Raw genomic sequence first — 24,248 nt, forward strand, 5'->3', positions numbered from 1 at the left:
GGGACATTCTGGAATCTGATTCTTCAACATTTTATACTGTGGAAAAATATCTACTCAAGCCATCTGAGATAAGAGACCGTGGCTTTTGGTCAGCTCCCTACCCTTACTGCACCCAACCATTACAGCAAACGCAAGGCGAGCATGACATAGGCGCACAACCAAACGCAGCCAAGTTACGAAACCTTAACAGTTACGTCCCACGAGCCCAGCCGTCTTGCCCGCCTGCGTGCCTCCTCTGCGTGCCCCATCTCCAGGGCAAAACTCGTACGACTTGCCTGGCTGCTCGGCTGACGGATGATAACTTCTCCTTCCAAAACTACAAGCTGATACTGCACCCAAGCCCATGGAAATACGTAAGATTTGAGCCATGCTATTTTATTGCCAAGAGCAAGGCATTGAAAACTGCTGTCCTAAAGAAGAAATGACAAGTTTGGCTTAAGATTTGCCAGAGTTCTCCATGTTCCCAATTATCTATTGCTAGAAACTGCCACCAGCCAAAAATAAGCAGATGATGTATGTGAATTTTGACACACCATACTGAAACAGCATGCTGACCTACGTCAAACCGAAACAACTCTATGGAATAAAGTCAAAAAGGCAGTGCATAAGACCACATCCACAACCTGAGAAACTTAACAAATTTCTGTTCCCGTTTCACAATCTATTTTAAAAGGGCAATTTAATACACCATTTGTAAACTTAACTGCCTAAGGTATCAACTAATCCCTGTAATTTTCCTTTTGAGAACATGCTTAACAGAGCTGACCTCTAACCATTAATTAGAGTGATGAAACGCTTATACAGCATGTGCTAAGAGCAGGGACCCTCAGCAAACGAGGCACGCCTGGAGTCCTTACCTGCGTCTCGGTTGCTACGCTTGCCCAGTTACTAGCTTCAACAGAGCCACTGTCGCATTTGCACGCCGTGGAATAAACAGTACAACAGTGGAATTAAAAAGCAGCTAGGGAAGCAACAGGCTACAAGAAGTTAAACTGCCCCGATAGGATTTGTTGAAGTACATGAAACGGATGCCTCTATATGCTTCAAGCTATTAGTGCTGTCAACTCACAGCAAGCGATACACACAGCAAAGATCCGGGCTGCCCGACTTTTTGGGGGGCATGGTGAACATCAGCACGTTGCTATTATCAAGAGGAGCTGTGAGTAGAGGCTCTTCTGTCACCTGCCTAAGAAAGTCTTTCAGAAGAAAAGCCGAAGGGTTAAAGCACTGAACATACATCCCACCTGTAGGTGACATAAACACAGCTTTGGATCTGCTTCAACTGCACTTCCGTCGCGTGACGAAACCCCGAAGCCTCCTAAGATATCTGAGAGGCCGAACACAGAAGTGGAGGAGCTGCACTGCGATGCCGGCTGCTGTGACAGCAGTTGAGCCGTGTGTTATTGGACAGACGCTCACCTACAGGTTGGCACGTCCAGGAGGCCACAGGCAGCTTTCACTGTCTGTGAAAGTGCCGCATGCTGCTGGCTACATAAAGAGCTTCTGCTTCTTAAGACCCAGGTCTTTACACCAAGCAGCAACCACGTTTCCTCAGGACAGCTATAGAAGTCAAGCCACACACCTGAGGTTTTGCTTAGGCTGTTCACCATTGCTACCTCAAGTGTCACAGCTGTCTCAAAACTTTTATCAGAAATCCTAGGAGGAATGTTTCAATCCCAAAATGGAGGACTCTGAAATTCCTTCATAGTGCCATAATGGTGGCTTTTGGAAAGCCTCAATCCCCAACTTTTAAGATGCTTACAGCAGACACGTTTTAAAGGCCAGCCCAAGCAACGTTAGGAGTTGTGAGGCCTGTGGAGGTTGCCTCAAGGCCATCCACCAAGGTGACCCCCATGTGCAGGTCCTCTCCCACTAACAAAACCAGGCACGGCATCTGTAACAGCAAATGTCCTCACAGAAGCCAAACATCAACTTCAAAACAATGTCAAAGGGCTACGGACCCAGGCAAATGCGCTACAGCAAAGGAAATCAGACTGGCACTCACACAGCGAGTTACGTCCTCCAGAATGAAGTTACTAGCGAGCAGGATGAACCAAGATACAGGAGATCCTGTTTGCCTGTTTATTTCCTTGACTACAACAAAAACCCAAGAGCACATAGGCCTTTTTTTTTTTTTTTTTTTTTTTTTTTTTTTTTTAAGATAAAGACCATAAGGAGTGCTAAGGCAGCTGAATTTCAAGGAGGCTTATGTTTCACCTATCTTGGGGTCTTTGAAAATGATTGCCCAGCGATTACTTTATATAAATGAGTCACTGACGTGCTATAAAAAGTTCAAACAAGCTGCCATCCAAATAAGTTTGCATCATATCTGAAACTGCACCACACACTGAACAGCAAAGTTAGTGACCTCTATGAAAACACATTCATCTAATTAGTAGAGGCATTAGTGAAAGCTGAGTGAGAATCTCCGCTGCAAGTTGGTCTGATGCAACAAGCAATGTCCCCAAAACGCAGAATATCCAGGGTTATTACATAAGATGCTGACATGCGCAGGTCTGAACCATTCGTTAGCACAAATATCCACAGCCAGCAACTGCGCTCCAGGTGATTCTCGACAGTCCTTGAATTGCTTTTTATTTTAGGGGAAGGAGCGTGGAAATGCCAGCTAGCCCTTACCTGAGCTTGGTATCAGGTGCCAAGAGGCATCAGCTCAGCCGGAGTTGTCCTCTCCCCTTCGGGCATCTAACTGGCGGGGAGCCTTCCCAGCGCCGAGCCGCTCGTCTCTGCCATAGAGCACGATAATCCTCCGTCCTCGGCTGTCACCCCCTGCCAGCTCCCAGCCTCGTCCTCCTGGCTGGCTTGCGCATTCCCGATCAGTGCTGCCGCACTGCTCTCCACTGCTCCTGCACTCGAGTGCTCACAGCAAGCGGCCGGGAGAAGAGGCGACCCGGGACGCTCTCTGCAGGTGGGCTCTCCTTACCTCCACGCTCACTGCAAAGGAAGAAAAAGTTGATAAGCTTCCCGTCTCTTGCACGGAGGAGACGTTCCCCTTCACCGGCACCAGGCGGATGCACAAGCAAAGGGTTAAACACACTTTCCCCTTCGCAGTCTGAGCACCTGACGCTCAGGACCGCTGCACTTCCCCATGCTGCAGGCAGCATTTCGGGGGCACGAACCGCTGCCCGGGAAGGAAACCACACGGGGTGGCTTCAGACCACGAGGAACAAGGGCATCAAAACGCAGCGAGCGAGCCCCTGGGCCGAGATGCCACAGACGTTTCCCAGCGGCGTTACCGGAGGCCGGGCCCAGCTCTCGGGGGAAACAGGGCGAGGAAGGAAGCTCCACTGAGTCACTGGAGACAGGGCGGGACGCAGCACCGGCAAACACCACGCCGACAGACCAATCCCCAGCCTGCCGGAGGGAGCAGATGACGTGCCTCTCCGTCTCTCCCCGCCGTCCACGTTGTTCCACACGCGTGCGGGAAGCGCAGGTTTCACCCGCGTGCCGGGCAGCCGCTCTGCCCGGGATTTCCCCGCCCAGCAGGGAAGCAACAGGCTGCAGCGGGAGGGCACCCCACGGCATCAAGTAAACTACGCTCGTCTGCGCCGCGAGGAAGAAAACCCATTTCCCGTGATGTCACTCATGGTCGATTTTGTTTGATTTGTTCTACTTTTTAGGATGGGTTTCCTCCCCGCCCAGCGCCGAGCACCGGCGAGGTGCTGCTTTCTCTCGTCCTGCAGCAAAGGAAAGGGAGGGGAGGCTCCTGCTGGTCCTCCCTTTCCCTCCAGGAAAATATAAAGTTGGGGAAAGAGGGAAGCAGCATGTTGCCTCTTTCGGCAGCACCAGGGATTTAGCTGGTTTAGGACTGGCTGCAGCGACACGCTGAAGGCACCAGACCACCACGGAGCAGGCACCAGCAACGCAGACTGAACCGCTTCCCAGCGCTCGCAGTTTCTGCCCGATACATGCACCTTAACAGCCAACAAGCGGCTAAAGCACCGGAGCCCAATGAACAGTGGTACCGTTACATGACACCCTTAAAAACTGGTATTCCTTCCCACTTTAAACAGCATCCAAAAAAAGAAAAAAACCCCAAACCAAAAACAACTTAGCCAAAGGCATGAAGGCTGTCAGGCTGCAGCCCGTGGCACACAGGCATGCCCACGGCTCTGAGGACCACCAGCATTATATACCGTTGTCACCCACGCGCTGCCGCAGAGCCGAACGCTGGGCTGGGAGCGGGCTGGAGAGCCCTGCTCTGGCCGCCCAACGGCCACCGGCGCTTCCCGAGCACCTTCTGCGAGGGATGCTGCAGGAAACGACCTGCCAAAGCAGCACAGGGCACCTCGCCGCTGGGCAAGGAAAACTCCTGCTCTGCCTGCCAGAGCAGAAAGGGGAGACCAAGGGGATTTCCCCCCCCCGCCCCAGACCTACTTTTCAGTTCTCAGCTTAGGCAATCCGACGAAACAACGCACCGTTTCCGCAAGTGGAAAACCGAGAATTCGCTTCGATGTGCGACGCTGCTGTTTGAAGTTGGCCAACACGCCAGCGTGGTGGGGAGGGAAGCGGGTGCTAGTGCCCCGACAAGAAAGCCCAGCCCGCCTTCCTCATGCAAAGCCACCTTAGCAACCCCACTTCTTGTCGGGTTTTATTCACAAGCACTTGTGAATGTTGTTTTTTCACGTTCATGTACTGTCAGACCAGCTAAATCCCCCTGCTGTCGCCTCTCCCACGCCGGGGTGCCACAACCCCAAACGGTGCGGACGACTTGCATGTGCCCCTGTTTGAGGGGGCCGCTTTTATCACCGAGTAACCTATACGGCAGATCACACACATTTTCCTCTGCCCTCTCGATTCTCATCAGGTTTATGAAGTGCCATAGGAATAAAATAATAATACTTTTCTGCAGAGTGCCACTAGACTATGGCAATATGATGATACGCAGGAATGGGTTGGCCAAGCCTTTTATTTATAGAAATACTTAAAAGCAAGGCTGCATTTCCATGCTACGCAGCCCCCTCATCACTGCGTGCAGCAGCACTGCCAGTAAACGAAATCTCACCCCCCTCCCCACCGTCTCCCCGCTGCTCCCAGCGCTTACATTTCACCCTCGCTTTTGGAGAAGGTTTTTGCAGCGTGCCTTCGAGCTCGGGTTAAGGCTTTCTGACTGAGGACTGAGCCGCAAGGAGAGAAGCGGGGAGAAAAAAAGAGGACTTAAAGAGAATTACTCTGACAGCGGCTCCTCCCTGCTTATCCTACACCAGACGAGAGCTGCAGAAGCACCAAAGCTGAACTGTTGCAATGTCACAAAACACGGCTTTGAGCATAAGCTAAACCCTCAGAGCAAAACTGCTACTCTGCAAACACTTCTTCAGCAGCTTCTATTTTTAGGCCTCAGAGAGAATAAAAACCATAGCCAAACATTTGTTGTAGGCTCTCTTTGCCTGGAACTCATCTCCACCAGACAACAATAAAAAAAGTGGAAGATGCATGAATTTTCCCTTTTTTAAAGTCTCATTATTAAAGTGATTTCTGCTTGACCTCGTTACAGTAAGAGAAGCAAACCAGAGAACGCAGAAGTCCAGATGCTGCTTTGGGAATTGAAGACTAGTTTTCCCTCCTCTCTGCATTCCCTCCTTCCTCTGGTCCAGGGTCTATAAAAAGGCCAGAAAAGCCTGAAAAAAATCCCCTTCTTTTGGGTGATGAACGGGCCTGAACAGGAACTACATAAACAAGGACGTTAGGAACGAGCTGCTTTCAGTTGCTTAAGGCTGCAACAGAAGTTTACATTTCTTTAAGCGTAAACTAAAGGAAGCTCCCAGGCTGCTCATCCTCCCCTTGACCAGGCGATAGGCCTGACGAATTCGAGCGCTGCTTACAAACGCAGAAGTGAGCTCCAACGGATCCAGGCTGAGTTTTGGATTTTGAGCTGGAACATGGACGATGCTGCGGCACCGCTGGAACGGGGAAGAGCAGCACTCACATACTCTGGCAAAGATCTGCCAAAGCGCGGTGCTTTCATCCCAGCGAGGCCTCCTCCTCCTCCTCCCAAAACGCGTTACTTGACTCTTTTCAGTCGGCACAGTGACGACACGGGACCTGCTCCTCTTCCTCTCACCATCCTCTTGGTCGTTTTGGTCTCCAGAGGCAGATACCCGAGATTTTACCCTGGGCACTAGCAGAGCTGGAGCTAAAGTAATGGTCACTAATCAAAAACTAAAGGGCAAGAGGGAAAGAAAACTGAGCCGCCGCGCCGCCAGCAACCTGCGCTCTCCTTGGCACAGAGGCGCCTCGTCTTTTTATAACGCAAATAAGCAAGTAACGGACATCCTCTCACGTACAGTCACTGGGTCAACCAATGCAATAACCAAGTAGGAAGTTAAAAATCCACTGCCACAAGAAGAGACAACTCGTCTGTGGAAAGCTGGCAAGAGCTAGGATTCCCATTACCTCCGAATGGACAACTTGGGATACTTATAACGCGCTCTTCCCTTCCGTTCCCCTGCCAGAGCCCCGAGCAATCCTGTCCAGCGGGAGAAAACCGCAGGAAAACAGGACGTACTTGATCCAGCCCTGGAAAGGTGCTGAGAAAACGTCTCCCAGAGCACCGCAATCTTCCACAGCCTTGAAGCCTCTGCAGTGCCGTATGGGGATACAGGAAGTTTTTAAGGAGTGTTAAAGCAACTATTTTAAAATTGCAACATAACCTTGCCCTTCCTTTTTGTTTGATATCTCCTGAAATGACTCAAACTGAACAGCTACAGGAATTTGTCTGTGCAAACACAACATTTTATGGAGACAAGAAAATCTAACAGTTATGTTCCCTTTGAGGAAATCTTTTGCACAAAAAGCCTTCCCCTCTCCTTTAATGGAAAACACGGTTATAAAACCAGCTGGCAGGAAGACTCAAGGCAGACGTAACGCTGGGGGCACTTTCTGCGTACGAAACAGCAGTGGCACCTAGGCCGCAGAGTGCAGCCTGCTAAATGCAACTCACCAACTTCAAAATCAATAGAAAAATAACTGGAGGTTTTCTATAGTTTTGAAGTCAACATCCACACAATTTGGTCCAGGCTCTAAAATACTTCTTACGATGCCTGCTGCGTTTGGCTGTTCCCGCTTTACTGTGGCGAACACGAAACGCTTGTCTGCCGCGGAGACTAGAACTACCAAGCCTGCCGGGGTCAGGAGAGGAGCGTGCAACGCCGCAGCACAAAGCTGTGCATCTATCCATCTACCCATCGTTCTGAAGCAAGCGGTATCATTGCAATGACAGCGTCCGTGCTTTAAACACAAGCGTAACAAAATCAGGCTGCAAGGAAGCGGCGCAAATGCAGCCTGGGCTCCCGCGCCCGGCAGCAGCGACCAGCAGCCGCTCATCCAGCCATCAGTCGCATTGGAGAGGACACCAGCCGGGAGCACGCAGCACCGACACGCGAGCCAGTCTGGAGAGCAGTGATAGTGCTTCCCCGTGAAGCCTGATAAGGGCTTTCTTTTTCTTTTTCTTTGGGGGGGTGGGGGGGAGGTGTCAACAAGAAATTTTCAAGACCGATAGTGCTCGGCTGGTCCAGAAAACGTGGCAGCCCTTGCAGTAAGCGTGCCAGGTGACGGCGAGCAAGCTGAGAGATGCGGATACAGTTGCAGCAAGGTTTCTTTGCCAGGTGGCCTCTGCAGGGGTGCGTGGCTACTGCAGGGGAGCTCCAGCAGCAAGCAGGACACCTGGTATAATCTCGATTATTTCAAATAAACTCCAATCACCCACAGAGGCGGCGGCCAAGCATCCTGACAACTGCTTACAAGGATAATACAGTTCACAAAAAAGTACCTTATGCCAATTAATAGCATACATTATATTAGCAGTGTATAATAGTGTATAATATAACAACATAAGCCCCCCCCCCCCCCAACGTCTTGGCCTCTCTTCACAGGCAGTTTCAAACAAGCACGAACCTGAAATTCAGGTTCACTGCCTCTGCTGCTTCCCCACCCTGTGTTTTGAAATCTCTTACGATAATCACAAAATTGGGACTAGGCAGAGACCCAGAGCGGCTCATCCCTGAGATTAAGTCAGGACTTGTATTCGAGCTTTAAGACAGGGGAAGAGGGCGCGAGTGCTCCAAGCTCATCACACAGGACAAGAGCCACTGCTGCACGAACACAGGACATGAGGGAGTTATTTGTCCCCGGGAAGCCAGCCGTCGCCTTGCCCAATCTCACAGCACCGGGACGTCGGCACCCGCGTGCACGTCACCACCTTCCCAAGGGTCCCCACCATCTGCCACCCGAGACGCTCAGCCGCATCCCTATCAGGCCAGCCAGCGTCTGCCCCCTTTGCCCAAAGAGCTCGCGGCAATCTCAGACAGCTTTGATGTTTAAGGAAAGAGATGGGAAAACGTACATCTGCTACTCTGTGAAAAGAAATGAATAAAGGTTGCCACCGCATCGTGGAGCTGAGGCACCCTTAGAAAAGCACAGCTGACCCGGGGCAACAGCAGGTAGATAAGCCAGGTGACTCAGGGGAGATGTCCAGCCAAGAGCTTGAAAAGGAGGGCGAGGATAAAAAGCAATGCCTCATCTTTGTTTTTCCGAGCAGCATCTTCAGCCAAACGTGCTTGAGAAAGCAACATGAGGAACTGCTCAAAACCGCAGTGGATCTATTACTTACAACTGTTGGCTTCCACAACCTCAGCATTTCTGACCTGAATAACGTACAGCAACAGAGGCGGGATAAAAGCAAGTCAAAGGGGACCACAACAGATTCAAGTCTATTAACGAAAACATCTGAGAAGCATTTTCCAGCGGAGACTGGAGCTTACAGGAGGGAGGTGACACTGCACATGGAAGAACTACAAAAACCAAGGAAGGACCTTCTCCCTCTCGGGTGAGACAAGAAGTAGAGGGAGAAATTTAAGCAGATGAGCGAGTGCCATTGATATCAAGACAAGCATTTGGTAAGAGGGAGAGACCCACGTTCTGTGCAGTGGGTAGAGACCTGCGCAGACACATCTTGAATATAAATCACAATTGTTCTTGTTCCAGTGGCTTCATCCTGTGGTCAGCAGAGCGCTGGAAATCCATGAAGTACGCTGTGCTGCTTTTCTTGGTTGCTTCTGGCAGCCCCTTCAGGCAATTTATCTACATGAGATTTCTATTAAAAAAAAAGAAAAAGAAAAGCCTGATCCTTATAAAATACGCAGGAGTCCATGAATTGGAAGGAGCTGAAAAGGCACTGCCCTGACATCGTGAAGACAGCGCAAGGAACTCCAGTCATCGGCAAGACTGCACATAAAAACAAGCAGCCATTTTCTGCAGACCTTGTTCTCCCCAGGAAGCAGATGAAAATAATTCAAGTATTAGCTGTGTTTCAAAAGCATAGCGAGAACAAGACAGTCTGACTTAGCTGAAGACATGCTCAACTAATGGGAAAAAAAATAACTTGAATTTGAAAGATGCTCAACTGCTGAAGGTGAAAGCCAGTATGATGGGGACACCACACATCAAATAGAGTTGTTTCTATCTTACTTTGCGTGGGTGAATGTTATAGCGTTTTTAAGAACTAGACAGTTCACTTGAACACACATGTTAATTCATTTAATTGCTACAACAAACATCTGCAAGCAGGGTGATGATTTCTTCTGTAGTTTGCTAAGTGAGAAAGCTAAACTCCAAGAGCAAATCCTGAGAGAGCTGAATGCGTCCTAGAGCGCAGTGGGATTTGGCACTAAGCAAAAATAGCTCGAAATAGTAAAGTTGTCAATCAGTGGCGATCTGAGAACAGTGGAAGATATTTTGATAGGAAAGGCATGAAGAAATCACTTTTATTTTTCCTGAAGTAAATAGCTAGGAATAAGCTCCAAGCCCGAGTTAGAACATGACTGCAGGTCTTGAAATAAAGCTTTGAAATAGAATACCAATTGCATGGGGGCAAGGTGGGAAGGAGGCTACATTTTATTTTTTACAAAACATCAAGGATAGGAAGGACTGACAACACTAGTCCTCTTTTTAAAGCACAATCACTTCAGTCTTGTCCTGGCAGAGTACAAAAAATTAAAGTTCATCTTTCCTAATACTCAATGTGTTAACACAGCTATTGCTCCCCAGCTGCAGAAAGCAAGATGAAACTGCATCTCTGCAGAAAAATTGTTGATAAGCCAGAGCAAGCAGACTTGTCCTCTATCAGTGCTAGCCTTGGCTTGTGTCGGGATCACGGAAAAAAGTTCTCCAGTAAATTGTGTTGAACACACAGATTCCTTATCAGTATTTCATGCACAAAATTCCCCAAATCTTAGCTCCGCAAGATAATCAGCAAAGTTCAGTGGTCATGAGATTATCTTACACTATTGCATATTTTTAGCATTTGTGTCCACCAAGTGTTCACCTGCTCCTCTTCACCGGCCCATGTAGGCCAGGACCTGGATTCCCATCTTAGCTGACCAGGCACAAACCTCCCCGTCATTCAGTTCAGGAGCTAAAGAATCCCAAACTACACCTGTAACGGCACAGAAACATCAATCGACCTGCTCGTGGCAGCTCAGATACCACCCTGAGGACCTCAGCCTGGTGCCGTGTGGCTGCATAAAGCTGCCTGGGCATCTCGAAGCATCGCTGCATTTAACAAATTGCATCAACTGTCATAACCCAGCAGAGCATCTCCAAACCATCGCTTGGTCTGTGGCAGTCTTGTGCATGCCCAGGCTTCTTGTGGGCACGGAAACCACTCTGTAGACATAATTCGGTCACCCAGGAAAGGCACGACGTGTGCCCACACCCATGCCAGCACAGCAAGGCAGAGCACACGCTACAAATGTGCTATTTAGCAATGCAAAGAAAGTCACAGCACTTACGTAATCTACAGGGCTGTTTTTCCACTGTTAGCCTGCAAAGTAGCGAGGAGAGATGCCTGCATTTCAAACCACCAAAAATCAAATGTACCATTTCAGCTCTGTCTCTCAAGATTTCTGATCTTCTTCCTTTGCAGCTGCTTCTGACAGATGCCCAGGCGCAGCAAAACACAGCCCCTTCCACAATCAGGGCCTTTCCCAAATGCGGCTGGAGCGCTGCTGCTCCGAGGAGCAGATCGCCTCTTTTGGGATGTTTCTCCGCTGGATCCCGTTTCTAGGTTCTAGCAGATAAGTGCGTGGGTGGGGTCTCGGTACTCAGGAACACTTTCCTGGCATATTTGACAAAGGTCAAAACTTTACCAAGTCCACTATGGGAGGGCGAGTGCTAAATCTCATTTGCAGCATTAAAGCCCATAATGCACTAAAGCTATTACGCGTTTCTCCCACTTCCTTCCATTGACAGAAAACAAAAGCTTGCAGTGTTGCTCACCGTCACAAAATATTTGCTTTTCCAGACTGTTTCAGCCCTCCTTGTTTTGGAAGTGTTTTTGGTAGAAAAACAGCTTAAAAAAAAAAAAAAGTAATAGTGCACTCTCACTCCCAGCGGAAAGTAGCAGTGTATGACTTGGGACAGAGGCCTTTTGTAGCCCATCTGGTAAATCCAACGCAGGCATAAGGGCTCACCAGTCTGACCCCTTCCCCCCGATGGGGACCGCACACTCTGATGTCTCCTCTGTGCTCAAGCTGTGCAGCCCGCAGCGACGGCACCAACGCTGCCCTGCACTGGGGCATTGAATATCTGCTGGTTCTCTGTTCTCACCATACAGAGAACCGTGTTTCCTTCCTGTCAGATCGTCATGCTCTACCTAAAAGCCACCCGGATGAAACTTGCGCTCTTGCTGATGCTCGTTGTCTGCTGGGTGGCAGGAGGAAGCGCTCTCCCACCCCGACGCACGCAAGCCCCACGATGCTGCCGCCCAACAAGGATTCAGGATTAAACACGGGTGTCACATGAAAACCTAAGCCCTGATGCCAAGCTTACAGATCCCAAAAAAGCACAGTATGAGTGCACACGCTTGGTCATCTTCTATTTTTATTTTTTAAGCAGCTAATCAGAGCACCCAGTTTAAGGTCCTAAAACCAAGGGCAACCAAAGTTCAAGTACTATTCCGAATATGAAATACTCAGCTACCACAAGCTAAGCTGACACTTTGCAAAGCCCTAGCAGAAATCTGCCTCCTGTGGCTGTCGTCAGGCCCAAGCAGATTTCGTACGCACACAGTACTTCCTTGCAATGGAAACATTACCCAGACAGCCACTCCATACCCTGAAATTGAAACAAGTGAAAGTGCAAAATAACAGATAAAGAGGCTGCCACCACTCAACTGAAGGGGTTCAGCTCCAGCCTTGCATTACCTGCTAGTCAAAGCTCCCCAGAGGGCTCATCCAGAAGAGTTAAGAGACTACATTACACTGGTGACTGCTTTGGCATGAGGTTTTACAGACGTCTGAACAGGTTGTAAGAAAGATTCAGCTTCTCTAAAAGAAGTTTGCTTGGTCTAAGAACACAGACAACTGGAAAAGATCATGTTGGCAAGTTTCTGGTGCAAAACGATGCATCATCTCTTCCAAGTGAAATCCTCGTTATTGGAGCAATTGCCACGCAGCCTCGCCAAAGCGGTGCTGGCAAGCACGCCGCTATCTCGCGGCCAGGCCGGGCCGTGCTCGGGCAGCAGCCACACACAAACCTGCTGCGGGAAGCAAAGAGCTTTTTTCAGGCTCAACGCTGAACCGCTGACCGGAGGTGGCATTGACACCTTCAGCACGCTGTGTTTTCTTTTCTGTTTGATCTCAGTCTACCATCACACATGCTTGTGGTCATTTAAAAAAAAAATAAATAAAAAGCATCACAGCAAGTGATGTAAGTATTTGTCATGAGCAAAACAGGGAATTTTTACTTAATTTATTGCCAAGTAACAGAAACTCCTAATCACCGATTTGGATGTGGAGGGGAAAAAAAAGCAAATACAAACAATGCAACACTTAAGCACACACCTTTCCTCCCCATTCCCCAGGCTCGACTTAGGCTGGTCCGTCCCAGCCGCTCCACAACACTTGCACCCAAGCAGGGCTGCGGGCAGATGGGCTCCTCGACTCAACCCTGCCCGAGACTTGGTTCGATTTCGGGTCCTCCAAGGGGCAAAGTAGCATTGTGAAATGCACGTTTGCTGCACTGATTTCAAACATGGGGCTCTCCGGAGAGAGGGAATGATGCCAGATGCAGCTACACCGAGACAAGTTCTCTGACAGCTTCCTTTACCTTAGGCTCACGCTTTGAACCTGCCAGCTGGGCAGTGCCCATGGCTGCTTAGAAACATGGAAATCAAGAAAGATCTGGCCAGCAAAAAGCAATTCCCTGAGGGAGGGAAGAGGGCCCGTTCTCCCAGCGCTTCTGCTGTGCTGCAGACACATGCTGCTTCTCACACCAGACAGAAGGAGAAGCATCAGCTCCTACAGCGAAGCACACAACCATTCTCTTTTTCTCGTTATATTTTAATTAATCTAACAGGAGATGGATGCATTATGCTGCCTCTATAATTGTTATTCTGCAGAATAACAGTAAGGAAAACCATACCTTTCTACCCTCAGGGTTAAATTTAAGAATATCTCCAGAGCGAAAGGCTCCTCTGTTACAAATGCAACATTATTTAAATGCAAAGCAGCAATTGTGACATTAACCACATATTACAGGTCTTAGAGTGAAACATCTAAAAGTGATGATTACCCATGACTTCTTAGTTTTCAAGGACAACGCATTAAACAGCGGCTCCCGTCGCACAACATCATCAGCTGCGAGCAAAGAGAAACGCCTAACCACACAGCACAGGAGGCAGTTTTCTTTAAAAAGCCCAACCGTTTCCGGATGGTGACTATCAATAGATAACATCAGCAAGCCTAACCTGAGAACGCTTCCCCGGCCTCTTCTCTTGCTCATCATACCACCTCTCTTCAAGAAGCTTTTTCAGTGCCACTTTGATGTTCACAAAACCCCAGGAATGGCTTGGCCGGTCGCAGGGATCTGTAATGACTTTTCAATTAGTAGACATCAGAAAAACAGCAGTCTGCGGACTGATGAAGACGACCTCCAGGTTTTAGACTGGAGCTGGTTTGCTATCTGTATCATCTCAGAAAAAGATGTCTGCATGGAAGTCCCAAATCTGTCCCTGCAGTCAGCTGCAGACCAAGTCACTACACAAAGATCTGAATTGAAGTTGTTATTCCTTATTACACCTGGTTTCCTACATGGGCTTGTTAATTACGGCATTTCCCTCAGCATCCTTCTCCTTCTGTCCAACAACTTTTAAACCTGCTGTCCAAGCCTGATTTTTCAAGAGAAGCAGAGATCTCAACCGCTTGGAAGAAATGGGTGCCCAGGGAGCAGACGCAGCAACCCTGCAACTGTTGTGGCCGAGGGAAAAGCTGAAGCACCAGTGACCCCTTTGACTTGGGAAAGGGCCCTCATAAAATACCCCCAGGTTGGAAATTGCACCCTCAAACAGTGAAACAAGCAGACAAATCCGCGAGAAAGCAGATTTCACTATTTCTCCTGCCCACGGGCTATTCCTCCCTCTTCTCCTCCCCCCAGCAATGTGTCTCTGGCTGCGAAAGCTACTGGAACTACAACAATTTAAAAGAAAATATTTTAAAAAGTTATCATTAAAAGGAGGTTATAGAAGAGCAACAGCTTGAAAACAGCTTCAGCTAAAAATAGCTAAACCCCACACCCATTCTTTAGAGAAAACGTTATCAGATGCTTACTTCCCAAGGTTATCATCATCTTTATTTATTTATTTTTAATTAAGGTGGTATTTTCTTATGAAACTTTGAAAACTAGACTTTTGTCTTCAGCAGAACAAGAGCAGCTCAGGAAAAGTCCGCTGCCTCAAAGATGCAATTTTTCTATGCGGTGTAATGGTAAGATTCTGCCTGACTCTGGCAAGTGCAAATCTTAATTTTCTTCTGAAGTCACTTAACTCTGCAAAATAACTTTCTAAAAAGAGCCAAGTATTTCAGCCACCCATAGCAAGCTGCAGAGAATCTGTGCAATATAGATTCCCCCCTCTCCGTGGGCCAGGGCACGAAGGCAGAGCAGGTGGGAAAACGATAACATCAACTACTGGCTCCGCAGCAGCCCAGACCAAGCATCCACAAAACCCTGGCAGTCCGCACGCACGAGGCTGGAAACCTCGGCTCGGCTCATCCAAAGTCTAGGTCAGACAGTGCGCTGGAAAAAAAAAAAAAAGTGAGTTGCAGACAGACTTCACTGATTATTCAGCCTGCTGCCCAAAGCCCTCCCGTCTCTGTGAGATGGTAATCGAGGATTAGTGGACACCAAAAAAGCGGTGTACTGCCACGGCGACTCCCTTTGACAGCAGCTCTAGAGCCGCTCTAGGATCTTCTTTAGCATATGGGTCATGTAATGCCCCTTAGGGGCACGCCGCAGAGTCTGGGTGATTTACTCTGTAGCAGGCATTTGTTCTTTTTTTATTTTTTTAAAAAACGCACACGTACGGCCTGTTAATTTGTAACAGTTCATCGGGTGCTCGCTTCCTAGGATGCCCTGCAGTACTATGCCTTGAACATACCGCATTAATAAATAAAGCACATTTTGGACACTCTAAGACACATTTTTTTTGGAGAGAAGTGCCTGCCTCACCCTCGTGGGAGCCAGCGCTGACGGCTTTATCGGGTCGTGCCCAGGAAAACCCAAGCAGGGACTGCGCGCACACCACGCCCTGACCATAAACGCTTCTTAAAACATGTTTAAGTATCAACACCAGAGCTGCGAAAGGCAGTACATACACAAAAGCATCATCTGCCAGAACAGAGTAAATAAAGATTATGCTTAATCCTTATAAAAAGACTATAATAATCAGACTCTCTGATTATTAAGTTCTGCTTTAAAGAACAGCTACTTCTAAACCATTACTCAAGCTTGTACTTGCAGAAGTTTGCTGATGTTGGCAAACTCCAGTTTTAACATGAGGTTTAATTGCAGACAAGCTTGACTTCGAGAAACACCAGCCACGAAATCCCCAGTGATCCATCCAGAGTCGCTGCAGCGGCCACACGTGCACATTTTGACACCCCCGAACCTCCTCACGTGCTACTCACCGATGGAGAATAACCCTGAAGTGGCTTATAATCGCGGATTACAGCAGCGCGGACTGAAAGCGCCAGCCAGGATCTAGCAAAACTACAGGTCAAACAGAATGGAGACGCAATTCAATGTACCCCAGAGTTTTGTACCTTTTCAGTGCTTAAATAAGCTCTGCTTTATCAACCGCTTAGAGAAGTACTAGGGAATTACTGCAGGCAGATTAGTGAAAGCCTCCGCTAACATACAACAATATTTTAACAAACCAAGAACGTATAACAAACATAAGCATTTCAGAGTATGCTGTTGCTTCCAAAGATATAAGTGAAATCCTGTGATAATTTCTCTCCTGAAATTACGTTCGGGTCACACGCTCTAGCCTGCAAACACTGTTCACAGCATGCTGCGCAGGTGCTGTGCAGAGAGAGGCCAGAAAGCTGCTCAGAAGTTAGACTCCCAGAGGGGAGAACAGGCTGCTTGTTTTGGAAAAGGATGACAAATAATTGAGCACATGACAGAGGAAAAAAATAAATAAGGCTAAAGTAGCAGCAAGCTTTTCACCTTAGCAAATACACATCTTGCCCACGCTGTACCTTGTTTCCCTGCACCCAGCTCATGCCGATTCCTTCTGCTCACTGCCTGCTCCTTTCCGCCCGCAGTCTTCCCTGGACTCGGCCTTAAGGTGTTGGTCCTTTTGGCCAGCAGCTCTTTTTCTGGTCACCCAGTGAACAGCTCGTATCACGAGTCCTATGCCCCGGCCAGTATCCACAGGCAAAACACAAGTTGCTGCATGGTCAGCGGAGCTAGCAAAGTCTTGTTTATAAAGGCTGCACATCTCGCAATAAACCTACACATCATTCCCTCAGAGTCCAAGCAGGGATTTCACTGAGATGCAGAAAAGACTGCACGAAACAGAACTCGACCGACAAGTGGTTTCCCCAGTTTCAGACAGGGGGAAAGCCCACGGCCTTTCCCAAACTGGCAGCACTGACGCTACCCGTGTCTTGTGTGAACTCTCCTGTGTTTCCTGCGGCGCAGACCGCAGTCGTCCCCTTGGCAGGGCCCCAGCAGGTCCCCGCGCTGCATCGTCACGGACCCCAGTACACCGAAATTCGTACCTTTACTCCATGCGCTCCTCTGACAGTGCTGTTTGAAACCGGCCCGGTTCAAAAGTAGCAGCAGCAAAGACGTGGAGCGTGCAAGTCTCCCATTTCCCTAGGAAGTCAGGATAAACACCTATAAAAAATAATAATTTAAAGAACTAACCTGAAAACTATGAATGGAGGAACAACCGCAGCCATGTTACGCAGGCCAAAAAACAAAGGCTTGCTTCAGGGGACGCACGAGGCCCAGGCTCCGCGGGAGCGAAGGAGGCGGCGATGTGCTCGGGAGCGGGCTGTCCTGGGCCCCCACCCGGGCGCGGGGCTCCCGGCTCCACGGCCGCTGGCTCGTCTCCGTGCAATCACTTGAGCTGAACTCGGAAACCGTGCCCGCCTGACGTCACCGCTGGGTCAGCGTCGAAGCAAAGCGAGCTTTTTATAGAGTTTCCCACTGACAAATGTCATCCAGCAAAGCCGGCTAGCCTCAGCCAGGCGGAAGGAAGGAAAGGGAAAACGGTCGCGCACCGTCGCCGAGGCTGGTGGGCGGCGTCTCCGGAAAGGAACCAAAACAAACCCAGGCCCCGAGTTTGCTCCCCACTACCTGTGCTGGGGGGAAGAGGCGCAGGTGACAGCAATGCCACCTGGAGCACTGCCTATTTCTGCAGCAGGGCAGGGAGCAGGAGGAGGGAAAAACAGTGAGGAAAGGGGGAGAAAGGCTGAGCTTCGAGTTTGAAGAGCGCGGATAAGGGATAAAGTTTAAAGAGAGTACTTTTGCAGCAGAGGGGGTTTTCCAGCTTTGCATTCGCACAGCAGTCACTGCGCGTCCAAAAAGCAAGCTGGGGATTTCTGCACACTCAGAGAACAGGGAAGATTCTTTTCTATAAATACTCCCGAACCATTAGCAAGCAGCATTTGCTGGAAGCCCTCACAAAATATGAATGGAAACAAAACTGTCTGGCAGTTTGGTCAAGTTCACGCACATGCGCTCGCGTGCGTGTGATCCCTTCTTCACAACTCTGCTCAGCACCCCCACAGCGCTACGGAGCGGTTCCCCTTCCTTCCTTGGCTGCTGCTTACTTCATCCTCAACCGGGCATCCACGTGGAGGGAACCGAAGCGACGGCCAAGTGACTCACGCGGCAGCAATGTGGGTGGGAGCAGCTTCCATGCCCGGCTCCTGCGGACGCAGCCTTTTATGGTCTTTTTAGAGTGGAAGCTGTTGTGGTTTGCAGCACTTTGCTTTTTGTCTTGCACAAGGATAGAAAACGGCTCGTACTCCTCAAGGCTACGGCACGACCAGCCAAGAGGCTGGGTGGGCTAGGAGGAAGCCAGTGACTGCCTCCACTTCCTTGCCCGTGGGATCCCACTGCTGCGGGGCTGCTGCTGCAAGGCCAAGGCCCAGCAGAGGCTGCTCCCGGGACGTCACGCAGCAGCAGCACAGCTCGAGTCCCGCCCGGTCACCAGCCTGTAAGTTATTCCGTGCACACCTTAACTAATAAAGCCCAGTTTCCTAAGGATTTATTTCCTCTGCCCCCCACGTTTTCCTTTCCCACATCTCCTGTACCAAGTGCCGGAGCAAGAGGAAACCCACATTGCTGCTGCTCCAGGGGGGATACCCAGCGCCAGAGGCTGCAGCAGCCGGGTCCCACCTGCCTCTCCCTCCACCGGAGCTCTAACTCAGCACTGTATCTCCCAGAGGAAATCAACTCCTCCGATTTTTACTCTGTCCAATTTGGATGCAACAGGTCAAAAGGTTAAATAGCTATTAGGGAAAAAGAGATGGGGTGTTGCACCGAAAACCAGGCTAAGACCACCCCAAAGACCTTTCCCAGAGGAGAAGAGCAGTGGCAGAAGTGCCACTTTCCAGGCTCACGGCCCAGCAACGTGGCACAGCGACAAAGCCGGTGGTTCGCCTGCTCGGCCGTGCTCTTGCAAAGCTGACAGTCATGCAGGTAATTAAAAGAGCATCCCCAAACATTGCCCCATATGGTTTAAAATAGGACCGTGGTTTTAAGCATAGAGTAGCTCGTGTTACAGGACAGAGCTGCGCTCGCCTTTCTGCTGGAAGCATTATCTGTTTCAGAAGAGAAGGACACAAAAGTTTCTGCCTCTTCTTGCACATCCGACCACAACTCCAGCGGGCAGCTGATTTAGGCCTTTTTAAAGCTGTTAAATGCCAAAAGAAATTCAATTATAAACTGCAGATATGTAAAAAACTCTAGAAGCTGCCCTTTCAGAACCAAGGAAAAAGTAGTAATCAATCTGGATGCAAAACACTAAAGATTTTTTTTCTTTCCTCTTTTTTCAATCCCAGGGATTCAATCCCAGGGAGCTCTGGAAGAAGTGGGCTTACCGGGCAGGAGGGCTGAGCGATGGACCGCCCCTTGGTCAGCCCCTGCACAGACCGCACCGCCGGACTCCGCAAAGGCAGAGGTGGCAGTGGAAAGCTGCTCCGGCGGGCGCTCACGGCGTGACAGGCAGAGCCGAGGGGAAGTCCGGGGGAGGCTCGTTCCAGCCAGCGCTGCACAGCCAGCTACGCGCCTTGGAGGCGAGCCAGAAAGGCAGTCGCAAAACAGCCGACGGCACGCCGAAACCCTCCGGCCCTACTGCAAGGTAAGAGCGCCCTGACGGCGACCCGACGCATCGCCCTGGGCCTGGCAACCCGCCGGATCTGCTACGCGCAGTGATGCCCCAACACCGCCTGGCACGAGGCTCCCAGAGGCAGCGTGCCACGTGCTTTCCCTTTGCCGCCGTTCCCCTACCAGCTCCAAACCAGAGGAATTTCTTCCTCCTGTCGCTCAAGCCTGCACAGCATCTTTTCACCTCGCACGTGGCCGGCGTACGCTGTCCTTCTTAACGCTTCGCGCTACGGGCAATTTCTCCACGTGTAGTCTCAAGTGAGCCATCTCACAGCTGCCGCTTTTAACCCGTTCCAGGGGATGGAGAGAACTCCCTGGGCAGATTAAGACAAAATCTTTCTCTCTCCAAGCAAATAAAATACATTTCCAAGCTTAGGGAGTCTTCTCGCTATTAGATAACGGATTAAGATGACAGAATTAAAGTTCAGCAAATAATCACGCGAAAGGCTCTGTCCTGCACAAAGGAATACAGTGCCTTTCCTGCAGTCTTCGGGGGCTATGCAAGAAAGCAAAATCTTGCCGTAAAGACAACAGCACCATGCCCAATCACTGTCCTGTCTTCCCTTTCACTTCCGCAGAGCTAAGCTTGTCATAGGAAAGCGAAGCGAACGCTGCCTTACCTCTACGAGGTACACACCAACTACAGACTCCGCAAGCATCAGCCACGTAAGAGGCAGCACAAGTTCCTCGATTTTCACCACCCTTTTCTTTGACCGGCATCATCAAATTCAATCAGGAAAAAAGAAAGCGGGGGGAAAAAGGCACCTGCATTTAAAATCATTTTGATACTTCGGCCCACAAGCAAGAAAGCTGCTACAGCCAGCAGATGTCTTTGCAAACCGCAAGTACCAGACACCGGCTCCTGCGGAGCAGAAAGTCCCAGTAATGCAGAAGTGGGGCCGCGACGGGGGAACCAGGGCAGCCAGGCTTTCAGTGCACCTGCGCGCTGCAGCTGACCACGTCCCAGAAGCAGCAAATTCGGACAGCCCCTCCTTATATTTAGAGCCATCTCCTCCCCGGGTGTATACTCTGGTGCCTAATGAGGGCTGAGCTCTCTAACAGAGTCAAGTCTCACTGTGTACTTTAAAGCTCAGCTGTGAGACTGTGCATCCTGCAGGAGAGAGGAGGAGGGTTACAGACACTAATTCACCAGTGTAGTGGAAAGCCTTCTTACTTTCTTGCTTGGTTTATTTTTCCTTCCTTTCAACAAACAGAAACCTCTCTAAAGCTGTGATCAAGAACTGGCCCAAGGTAAGTTATAGATACAAAGAGGAAGGGAGGGCACAACCCTTCAGCACGCCAAATCTATTAAACGTGTATACCCTGGCTCCTGAAACCATGCCTTTACTGCTGCAGGTGTCCAAATTTCATAGCAAGTGGCAGTGCATTTAAGACATGGTAGGCAAGGAGGGAGGGAGGGAGGGAGGGAGGGAGAGAGAGAGAGGGGGAGAAAGAGAGAGAGAGAGAGAGAGAGAGAGAGAAAGAGAGAGAGAGAGAGAGAGAAAATCCTGAGCCTCCTTTTTTCTGGAAAGGAAACTGTTCTGCTGACTCTGGAAACCTATGCAAGAAAAAAAAAAAACCAAGAAACTGCCTCCTTTCCAGGACCTACAAACAGTGTATTAGCCGCAGCAGAACCAAAACTGTTTGCCATGACAGGTAAGAGCCTTCCAGCAGAGGACACAGGCGGCACACAGAGGCAGCAGGCCCCTAACACGCAACACAAAACCCTTTAAGATGGAAGGGGAGCTCTTCGTCATAAGCTTGGCTCTGAGAAGAGAAGGGGGCAGGAAAACATGATGCAGGTGATGCTTAAAACCAACTGCCCATCATCTTTTAGGGAGGGAAGGAAAGCACAGAGAAGTCTCCCGCTGCATGCAGACTTCACGAGCTATTACCTTCGTCGCTCCTTTACAGGGTCGCAGCCTTCAGCTAGCGAGGCAGCTCGCTTCTGGCAGGGCAACAGCCTCCTCACTCCAGCACCAGGGGAAAGCGGCTCCAGCGCCGGAAGCAATGGCCTCTAATTAATTACTAAGTACTGTGTGCACACACGCGGGAGACTGCCAACAGACGGATTACAGCGGCCACAGTGAGGACAGATTGTTTTTTTTTTTTTTTTTTTTTTTGAAGCATTAGTTCACTGCTCGTCCTGCTGAGAAAGAATTTATCCTGCCTGTTGCTGAACGTGCCCAGCGCAGATGCACCGAAGTCAAATGCCTCAGTCAGATCTGCTCAACTGCAACTGGTCTGCAAATTATATACCAGCTGGAGATTTAAAAAGCTTTCCAATTACAAACTCAGCAGGGCAGGTGCCCTCCGACAATTAATCCCCCCCCGCCCTGTGCAGTACAATACAGGATGGAAACAAAGCGTGAACCAACCCTCTTGGCAGCGTGCGTCCAGCCAGGAAGGGCAGGACACGTCACCGCACCGACACACAGGGGAACACCCTCCCCGCGGTCCTGTTTACCCAGGCACAGCCAGTGAGGTCACTAGGCAAGGGCTGGAAGTACGTTTCAGACTCAGAAGTCAGCTGAAACAGGTCCAGTCTCTCCTCCCACTCCATAAATACGATCCAAATAGGGTCATCTCCCAACTATAAATGAATGACATTCATTTGAGCCCGCGACGCAGCGCTGACATAATCCGTGTCCTTTCATTCTCCTCGTACTGCAAGTGCTAAAGATGCTTTTGTGCCTCCTCTGAAGTACTCCATTTAAAAACCATGGCAACCAGGGCATTGCAGTCAGCTGCTCTTGAAAAAAAGTCATTCCCCTTTTCTCTCAGTAGGCTTCCAGAAGACTTAGGGGGGAGGAAAAAAAAAAATCACTCTTCAGAAACTTAGCACAATCACAGAAAACCATTGCCCAAGTCAGGCTTGGTTCACCCACAGCAGCTGTGTTTGGGCACCCCTCTCACGGCCCTACAGACTGGGCAGGCTCCAGGCGCGCGTGGCCCCTCTGGCTGCCGGGGGTCCCCTTGCACCGGGTCCTGCAGCGAAGGAACCCTCAAATGCCCCATTTTAAGTCAGAGACTTTGACAACACAGCGGCAGCATCAGAGCAGTAAAACATCCAATTTGCTTTGAAAATTATTCAGTGCTCTTTACAGAAACTCTCCGTTTCTTCTGGGTTATTGCAAAACTGTTCAGTTCCAATAGTTTAGTGCGTGAAGCAGCGAAGGAATGAAGCAGCAAGCTTTTCTGGGACCTTCGCAAGGCAGTAGATGTTTAAGGAGTTTTGGAGGTTTCTGTCTTGCTCATTCTTAGTGCCCCAGAACTTTTGCCACTTTTCTGTACCACAGAGTTTGGAAGTTTGTCTGCTGCACCTGTGTCCTCCTCCTTTCCAGAACGGAAACATTGAGACATGTGGGAACAGAGATCAGATGGAAAAAATGGAGTGGCTCCCACTAAAAAAAGAGCCATAACTGAAAAAATGAAGCGAAGAGGCTGTCTTAGAAAAGGGACTTTTGTCCAAGATGGAAGGCCTATCATTTGTCTGGTTTTTAATAAAACAAACATTGGTAGCTCAGCTTTCAAACAAACAAGCAATCTTATGCACCATTAGCAAAAAGTAACAGTTTAAGTTTAAAGTTTAAGTTACATGACCTAATGGTTGTAACATCCCTTATATGTAATTTTAAGGGACAAACTTCTTTCCAAAACCCACCACATGCTGTTATGGAGCCACATTCCAAGATTTAAGCTTTTACGAATAGAAGCCTTTAACTTCAACGATTGCAAAAATTTCCTGCAAAAAAAACAGAGCAGCATATAAAACTTAAACCAAGTCCTACCCTGTTAAATAGACTATTCCACACATGATGCACAAAAAGGTACTTTGTGCCTGCCTGTGTGAGACTGCACCAGATTGGACAGGGTATAACGTGGCACCGGCGCCAAGGACTCGAGGCGTACTTCCATTTAAACAAGGCATGCTTTGATTCACTCCAAAGTAGCCAGGAGTCTGCTTTTGCCAGCTCTCAATATGCTACTGCCAAAAGTCCATCTATGACAGCATTTATACCAGTTGGACAGAGAAGCGAGTTTGTAAGGAGACAGGTAGTTTAATTTAAAGAAGGTATTCTTAAAGAGGGAAACTGAGGCACAAAACGGTTAGCTGGTTTCTCACGCAGTCGGATGAAGTGAGAGCCCATCTGCTGAACGCGGACATCCCCTAAACACCGTCAGCTTCCAGCAACCGCAGAGCATTAGGCAACAGCTAAACTATGCCGGAAAGGTCATTGCATCAATTTATGTTCCAAAGCACACGGTGGCTACGAGCGCTCCTATCTATTTGTGCCGCTGCAGTCCAATATCCACGATGACAACTGCTTGCTGGTGCGAGCCAAGGGCATTGCCCGGATTTCCTGTGGGAATACTGGATGCGAGGTTATAGTCGCCCCAAATTTTCCATTACATCACTGCTCCAGCTAACTTTCGTTGAAGCCTTAAAGCAAGGCACAGCTCAGATGGAGCAGATAAGAGCCAAGCGTCTGAATTCTTCGTACTTGACCAGGGCAACTCTCAATTCTGGGTTTTTCCGCTTAAAAGGA

The 24,248-nt window shown here is 49.4% G+C and overlaps 1 protein-coding gene across 9 annotated transcripts in view; it reads right to left on the reverse strand.

Moving 5' to 3' along the window:
* The window catches only part of LOC112987945 (USP6 N-terminal-like protein), a 101,385-nt gene that overhangs the window by 39,505 nt on the left and 37,632 nt on the right, over positions 1–24,248 (reverse strand). For 5 of the 9 annotated variants that reach the window (XM_064513192.1, XM_064513197.1, XM_064513190.1 and 2 more), the window contains one exon: positions 2,638–2,952. The gene's annotated coding sequence lies outside the window, so the exon portion shown is untranslated. Of the gene's footprint in view, positions 1–2,637; positions 2,953–3,254; positions 3,583–17,078; positions 17,197–21,593; positions 21,673–24,248 lie in introns of those variants that run through there. The other 4 variants (XM_064513193.1, XM_064513191.1, XM_064513195.1 and 1 more) reach the window with 3 other exon arrangements.

The sequence above is a fragment of the Dromaius novaehollandiae genome, chromosome 5 (assembly GCF_036370855.1).
Source record: "Dromaius novaehollandiae isolate bDroNov1 chromosome 5, bDroNov1.hap1, whole genome shotgun sequence".
Lineage (NCBI taxonomy): Eukaryota > Metazoa > Chordata > Aves > Casuariiformes > Dromaiidae > Dromaius > Dromaius novaehollandiae.